Source organism: Gobius niger (assembly GCF_951799975.1).
Source record: "Gobius niger genome assembly, chromosome: 5".
NCBI classification, from domain to species: Eukaryota; Metazoa; Chordata; class Actinopteri; order Gobiiformes; family Gobiidae; genus Gobius; species Gobius niger.
Genome location: NC_136856.1, coordinates 10,182,087 through 10,191,208, shown reverse-complemented (window position 1 = coordinate 10,191,208; position 9,122 = coordinate 10,182,087).

Genomic DNA, 9,122 nt, shown 5'->3' with positions numbered 1-9,122 from the left:
GGTATTGCCATTTTATTTTTGCAATAACTGTACTATCACACTATTTTTTGCTGTTTAATCGCAGGCAAACTTTCAAAACAAACTTTACACCATGGAAATCATATATAGATGCATGAAAGCTGTTCGCAGCTGCATCACTGTTAGTATTAGCAGTTATTTAGTAGTTTTTGCAGTGTCGTAGAAGGAACCTGTGTATGTCACTTACATAATAGCAGTGAAAGCAGCATGTAGTCGTAGTTAAAGTAGCAGTATAGAAGCTGTAAGGTAGGTAAGTAATGGCATAGGACAGGGGTAGGCAAGTTTGTGCTGAGGCGGGCCGATTTTCATCATCGCCAAAACACCAAGGGCCAAACCTCAACATTGTAGCCTAAAGTAAATAACTTTTTTTCTGCAAATGCCAAAGTATTATATCAGTGGTTCCCAAGTCGGGACCCAACGCTACCTTCGGATGACAGGCTCAAATAACCCCCCTTTATTTGTCAAAAAAAAAGTGTCCTAGACTCGCGACCCACTGAAAAAAGGTTCTGCTATAATACTGACACTATTTCTTGCATTTTCAGAGTACTGTAAAATGAATTTGATCTCTTATTTGCATGCTAATGTTTCTCAAAATCATCTTGAGGGCCAGAGGTTCTGTGCTGGAGGGCCGGATTTGGCCCGTGGGCCTGACGTTGCCTACCCCTGGCATAAGATGTGTAGCATTTGGCACCCCTTACTAAACAAACCAAGAAAAATCTCAAGACCCCTGACCATTCTGCACTCCTAATGTGATGTTGCAGGAAATTGAGGGGTTTCATTTCAAATTATTACCAGTGGATTTCAAGATTTAAGGGAAGATACTTCACACATGGCTCTGGGACCCATTATGAGAATGGTGGGTAAATACTAGTGTTGAATTTATCTTTTCAAAGTAACAGCATCTCTTTTATCTATATATTGCCTTCTCACCTCTCATTGAGCATGCCCAGGTATAGTACCAGCAGCTAGCCCGCAGTGGTACAGAGAGAGACTGCATTTTCCTGACATTCCTGACATTCCCAGCGCTCTGACCTGCATACCTCTCCGGGCCGGACGCACATGGCACCAGCAATAAGCAGCACATGCACACAGTCGCTCCCAGGACACTCACTTTGATCCGCTCTCTGCCCAGCGCTGTCCAATCAGTGCGGGATCAGCGCGGGATAATCAATCAGTCTCAGCTGCATTCCCAAACGGGACGCCTCGCTTTCACATGTGGTCAGGAGGAATGCTCGAGCGGGGTCGGGCAGAAGGGTTTTATAGTTGTAAACAAATGGCAAACGCATGAGCTAAAGCCACTTGAAAGGCAGTAGAATAACTGGAAAGTGATTACGCATTCATTTGGGATCAAAAGCTCTTCCCTCTGCTGCTCCTTTAAAAAAGTGCTGAGTTTGGCAACATTGATTTTCTTTTTTTGGTGTACTTTACATCTGTAGAATTGGCAATAAGCTGTGAACTTTGAAACTTTAATCAATATTACACAGCAGCACAACAGTATGTGGCTTTATGGCCTTCAACATCACAATCTTCCTTTTCTTGTTTGTATGTTTTTATTTTTACTTTTTCTAAGACATGAATGAACTAAATATGAAGCGAATGGCAATTGATCTTGTCTTTCCACACACAGCTCTACACTTATTCATTCCTCAGGTAGGCATAAAGAGTTGTTTTGTGCATTTTACTAGAAGTATGTCATGCACCATATGGACCCAGTCATAGTGGTATTCGTAGCAGTAAATACTTTGACACGTTTTCCCAAATAACTATTTCAATCCTGTCACTTTTCCATACTCCCTGTCCTCCCTGTTCTTTTTATTCGCAACATCAAACTTTTTGCGATAAATCTGTTTCCTTCTTCCAAAATGCTCATTAGTGCTTATTCGCAAAAATCAAAAACCTCAAGGGAGCAGATAAACTTTTTATGCGAATTAAGGACATCAAATGTAATATTTTGTGTTTCCATCCCGCAGTACTTATGCAAACTTAGCATTAAAATCCAGTGATGGAAACGCAGTTATTGACGAACAGATGGGTATTTATGTTTTATAATTTGGGGAACAAGTGATTTATACGTTTGAAAGACACACATGACTTTTTAATACATCTTTAAAGGAATAGGCCACCGTTTTTACATTCTGAGATATGTTCTTACCTTTGCTTTGACGAGTTCTTTAGGACCTGTCTGGTCTTCACCCGTGCCTTCAATCAAGTAAACACAGCGCAGACTGCGTTAGCGTTTAGCTTCTCCCTCTCTCCACTATAGCTCCAAAACAGGTCAAGATAGAAGCTACCAAGCTCTTCCACGTTTCCCCTATTTAAATATGGTTACGTGAAGTGTTACACTACAAAGTATAATTACACAAAATTAAGCAATGTGGATTATCTAAGCGGATAAAAGGGGGAACTATAATGTAAGGCGTAGTAATACCAGGAGTAGTTTGGCATCCGCACAGTAAAGTGAAAATTACTGCGCAGTAAAGTGAAGATTACTGCGCGGATTTCTAAAGGCTAAATGCTAACGCCGTCTGCGCTGTGTTTACGTGATTGAAGGCACGGGTGAAGATCAGACAGGTCCTAAAGAACTCGTCAAAGCTAAGGTAAGAACATATCTCAGTATGTAAAAACGGTGGCCTATTCCTTTAAGTTGAAATAAGAAAAAAACAATGACTGTTGAAAGAAATTAAAAATAAATAATGTTTTTCAGCTCAGTATAGCTTTCATTAAGCTACACATGCATATCCCTACTATTGTTCTGGCTAATGGAGGTGCACTGGAGAATAACACAGATTAACTCCTACACTCCCAGATGATGGTGAAAGACTGTTATAGAGCGGAGGGAGCTGCGCATGGGGGTAGACGAACGAGGAGTAGCTGATCAGTGCAGGTCACCACGCTCTGAAACGGGAGGCGGTGCAACTGCTGGGTGGAAGCCTTTCAGTGGGTTGCTCAAATTGTCACCATACAAGTTAAAATCAATGCTCTTTTTTAAATGTGGGTCATGACTTGATGTGTTGGATCTTGAAGCAACAGGTGATATTCCTGAAGAAATCTCCTGGTTTGTGAACCTCTTCACTGACAAAGGCAATAAAACCATTTCTGATTCTGATTACTCGGTTACTCAGGCTCAGTATATTTACTATGTTTACTGTAGAGGTTGTCGACTGTTTATTCCATTGTGACACAGTGACACACAAATCCCCTGCCACATGTTTAGCCTGGGAAAAGGCCAGAAAAGCTGTCTCTCTAAATGCAGCTCCCAGCAGCAGCAGCAGCAGCAGCAGCAGACGTCTCACGGACAGAGCCCTACGGAGAACGAAAGAATGAGAGGAACAGGACAGGCCCATTGTGAGTCCATACGTACATGTGTGTGCGTGTGGGTCTCAGATGGGGACTTTCAGCTACTATCGGGATGAATCTGAAAACAGGAAGTCGGAGTCTAATAAACAAAACCACGGGAAGACAACCGCGGATCTACTTCCTGTTCAGGGCCGGGGAGGAAACAGCAGATTTTTGAGGAATTCAAATCGAAATCGTACTTTTCTCGTCAAGACTGATAATATGTTTGTGCTGCCGGCAGTAATGTGGTCGCTGGTTCTATTTTTGGTGGGGATTTTGATACGGTCTTGATCGTCTCTTAGCTGTCAGTCATCAGCAGTTCATTGTTTGACCGGCCTAATCGTTTGCTAGGACACTGAGCTATATTTGCCACGCACTGCGCTTTAAAGCAAAACTCAAGGGACATGCCACAACAATGTCGAGCTAAAGAACAGTGAGTGCACCTACAAAGGCTGCTATTCAAACCAATAACAATCCAATTTTAAACTGACCCGCTCTACCATCTGAGCCACTTTTGCCCTGATTCTTTGAGATCTGTTCATTTCAAAGAGCCATTAAAAAGAAGTAACTCATTGTCACATAGATTTCCTTTTTTTTTTTTTTTTCCTTTTTAAGATGTTGATGTTTGGGAGGGGAGTTTTATCCGTAACCACTTTGGAAGAAAATAGACAACAACGATTCCAGACACTAAAACGATCTCTTGCAGTAAGTCAATGGAATAATTTCAACACACAAACAGAAATTCTAAATGTGCTACAGGGAGGAGCAAGACAGATTGTTTAGTCCAAGGAGAATGCAGTAATAATTCTTTGGAACGACACAAAATGTCTCCTTTGATGAAATGTAATGAGCCATATAACACAAAAGCATGCATTATTGCTTTTCCAAACAGCTGCCAACAGTTGTAAATATGTCACTTATTCTTTACCCATATGTATTGAAGTCTATCTCCTCACATCGCTCTCATTAATTTGAACACAGAGACTTTATGACTGGTTTTCTGCGTTTGTTATTGCCTCGATCCTCATTAGAAAAGAAACCTCGCAGTTGTTTTGTTTATCTCTTTGACAAATGCTGACCTTTGCCCTTGGCTCTGGTCAGTGTCCCGCGTGTTGTTTGGCATCCCCTCTCCCCCCTCCCCAAATAGACAAAAACCTACACACACATTGGCCTTTTTTTTTTCTTCATCTCTAAAACAAGCTCCCACCTTTACAATCTGTCTGTCCTTTAGGGAGATACGATAACCATGTTCTACTTGGAAGCACACGGACATGCACTGCCGGTCAGACCGTGTGGCTATTTCCCCCATTTCTCCTGTGCAGCACATCCTCTGTTGTCTTATCAGCAGGCAAGGAGGATGTCAAGTCCGTAAATTTACTCGGGCTCGGAGTTTTAATGCCGTGGCCAAAGTGAAGCTGAAAGTCTATAAAAGGAAATGGTACAGTGACTCGGTAATTGCCCCGCAGCACTAGGAGGGACGGGAATTAAAATGTGCCCAAATAGACATTGAAGGCACAGTCGAGGCCTTGTTGCTCTTTGGCTCATGGTGATGTCACTTTATGAGGAGGCAGTTCAAATGGGAGCTGAAATGAAGACAGACTTTGGTGAAGAGAGACATCTAGAGGAACTTAAGAACATTGACATTTGATATTAATGGAATTTACAGCCTAAAAAGAAAATCCGCAGATAATAAAAAAAAACATCGAGTATTTTGTTAAAATGATGGAATTGGATGACGTATAAGCTGCTAGCGATAAGCGCATTTGCAGTTTCAATTTGTGAATCATCAAAAATGCCTCTGAGATGGAGAAAGAGGTGAAAAATAGGCCTGTAAGTACTTGATTATATCCATGACTCCTTCCATTGCTTTAACTATGGTTTGCTATGCCATACCGCGAGTCCGTAATAAAGTGAATTGAATAGAATATACAGCTACACTGCTATTACAGTGCCACTACTGCCACGTTTAGGTCAGGAATGCTTTTCTTTCTATTTATTTACTTTAAAAAGAATATATATATATATATATATATATATATATATATATATATATATATATATATATATATATATATATATATATATATATTTTATTTATGGTTTATTTGGTAGGGACAGTGCAAGTTAATGAACAAGCCACACCGGATTGTAGCCTTAGGCTAATTTTCATCCGTCGTCCCCCATGCACACTCTCAAACACACTCTCATACATCCTGGCCTATTGTACATGTTTTTAGTGGTAGGGGAAACCGGAGTACCCGGAGGAAACCTACGCAGACACGGGGAGAACATGCAAACTCCACACAGAAAGGCCCCGTCCTTGGTGGGAATCGAACCCGGACCTTCTAGCTGTGAAGCACAAGCACTAACCGCTGTACTACCGTGCCGCCTCCTATATATATATATTTATATATATATTTATATATATATATATATTTATATATATATATTTATATATATATATTAGTGGGACAAGACCTCGTGGAAGGCCCAGGGCACGCTGGTGGGACTATGTCTCTGAGCTGGCCTGGTGTCGCCTCGGGGTCCCCCCAGAACAGCTGGAGGAGGTGTGTGTGGATCGGGAAGTTTGGGCATCTCTGCTGAGACTGCTGCCACCGCGACCCGGCCCCGGATAAAGCGGAAGAAAATGGATGGATGGATGGATGGATGGATGGATGTATATATATATATATATATATATATATATAGCAGTTGGGTTTAATCAAGCAAGCCCGGATAACAGCTATTATAGTAAAAGAAAAGAAAAGAAAAGAAAAGAAAAGAAAAGAAAAGAAAAGAAAACAACAATGCCCAATATTAATGCATCTTACTTATTCATTTTCAGCTACTGTTTACATACTGTTTCTTATTCATTAAACCATACGGAGCAGATATTTGCAGGTTTGAATGGCTAAATATAGAGATATGCATATGTAAGCCTACACATACGTAGAAAAATACAATTCAATTTAGTTTTCATCTTATCTCAATATAGCAACCGTTACTATGAAGCTAGGTCCGTCATGCTGGCCTCCAATGCAAAACAATCGGATATGCCAGCAATGAGCACTGAGCAAATGCACTTTTTTTTATTTATTTTTTTACTGCTAACCACCAAAAACCCTACCAGACAACGAAGCAGATGCAAAATGGTGAAGCATCTGCCTATGGAGGATGTAAATCAGACACTAGGTACCACAAGAGTGTGTCTGGGGGAGTGGAGTTATTTTCCTTCACAAAGCCAAAAACACAACCTGAAACACTGCCTACAATGGATCATGCAATGCTGACGGCCTTGGCCCAGCTAAATGTCTCCAAATAAACAAGTACACGTCTGCTCTAAGGTAAGACTGGGGCCTCCACTAGGCTAACACCTTAGCATGCTAACATCTAGCATCTAGTCACATAACGTTACACAAACTGGCACTGGAGCTGTAAGTTTAACTGCGGCGGTGAACCTTTACAAGCCTACAGTCTCAAGTGTTTTTGTCTCCCTGATAAAAGTGCTCTGTATTTTGTCTTGGTCCTGATAACTGGCTGTAGCTGATAGTCATTGTGACACCTGTAGGTTTTGCTAGCGTTAGCTAACTTTAGCGCACTGGAGAAATGTTCCTATTTTTAGACATACTAACAAGTCAGTGAGTGCTTACCGGGCAGTGCAAGAGCAGGACTGGTCCACAAGGCTGTGCTGTTGCATTTAAGGAAGAGATCATAAGGTTTCTCTGATTTTGATGGAGACCTGTCTGGTTGCTGCTGTATGTGTCAATAGTCCTTTATCCTTCGTGGGATAGTTTAATATCTTGAATATATCCCTCTGCTGCAGACTGTAACCCCTTTTGCCTCGATTTGGAGGATATTGCGCATTTATTGCTTCAATTAGAGTCACAAATACAGTCACTTTAGCAGCAGCATCAGAAAGTTTGACGGACATAGCAACAGTAACTAAGTGGGCGGGGCTTTTGCGAAAGGTCATTTTACAGACGGGGTCCCGTTTCTAGAGTGATTTTGGGGATCACGGCTTGAAAACTTTGGGAACCCCTGTTCTAAGTCACTAGTTCTCGGCTGATGGGTAGGGACAGCCTTCCCCCATGATAATGGGGATAGGTTTTGGTTTAGGGGTTAGGTCAAGGGTCCCCAACTGGTGGACCTGAGTCCAAATCCGGACCTCCGAAGGCTTTAGTCCGGACCCTAAAGCCTTTTCATCCTCTCAATATACTTAATTTCTAAGGCTGAATAAAAAATGATCTAAACAATTTGAACAATTTATTGAAATACAATGGCAAAATTACTGATTCATTAATCAGCTCTGCTATGGAAATAGAAACCTGTGCTCATGTTTTTAACGCAATGACTGTGTATGTCAGGACCTTGGACATATGTCGAGAGTTTTGAAAGAAAAGTTTGTGGACTTTGAGCTGATTTAGTTGGGGACCCCTGGGTTAGGGTTAGGAACAGGGACAGCTGGTATCAATGGGCTAGGTGGGCTAACTGCCTAATGTCATTACTGTGTTACTGTGTTTTATACATCTGATCACGATTTTTACCACAAAAACAAAAAAAAGGGCTAGATCTGATTAGTCCCGAGAACGCACATGAATATGACAGTGATCGATGGCAGTGCCGCAGATCCCGCCTCTAGCACACACACACATACACTTGGCTCTGGGACTGACCCGGGACCCTTTCACAGAGCACGCACAACACGCTGAAGGCTCCTCATTGGTTACTTTCACTTAAGTTGCACACGCTTTCTGTAAACAGTAGCTGGGAAACTAGCAAACACCAGGGGATTACTCGGATATTCTTCGTTTTTTTGGACAAATCTTCACAACGGGACTTTTCACTGGCAACACATGTAGTGGGGGAGCTGCCATGTGTTTATGGAGTTTCAAACTAACGTAAGGAGGCGATGCCCCTCAAAGGTACAGGTGAGTCCATGTTCACACCACGATTCACATCTGTCCGGGCTCAGCGCTGTTGTTAACCTTAAACAGGACATAATCGACTCCTTTTTGCTCTCATGTCATTGTGCTGAGGAGAAATGCACTGTTAGGTGATCTACTGTTTAGTAGTCTGCTGTTTAATTGATGTTTTGGAGCTGTTGTTTGTAATGCTTGTTCAGTGGATATTCCGTGTTATTACGTGCTTCATTTTAGTCTGACAAGTGGTGGTAAATGTGAACAAACAAACAAACAAAAAACATGAACACCTTGTTTAGCCCCACCTAGAGTTTACATCACCAGCTGCCACTGGTTAGGAATGGCTAATGCAAGTAAGTTGTGTTTCACTCACACAGATCTTACACATAGTTTTAGAAACTAGAAGGTCTAGGCTTTCAAATGAGGCATCACACTAGCATAATAGGCTGTACATGTAAACTCTCCTGTCCCTAAACTTTGAGATAATATGACTAATTGCTAATCCTAACCCGAAACTGTCAGATTTTAGTTGGGTATAGTTTTAGTTTAAATATTTTTACTCACCTGTCACTATCAACCTTACGACCAAGTTTAAATCAGCAGATCTCTGATTTTTATATATTTACTATGACATGAGGTTTAACGCCAAAATGCTCTTATGATTTAAAAGCGAATATTTTTATTTGGGTAACAATTATGAAAGGTTGAAGGTGAGTCCCAGCTGAGAAGCATGAAGGCTGCAGATTTAAATTAATTGAGTAAAATAAAGTACTTTTGTCCCATGACCTAAAAAAAAAAGAAAAGAAAAAAAAGACATGACCCAAGAGTCGCGCAAAAATGAAATTGCCT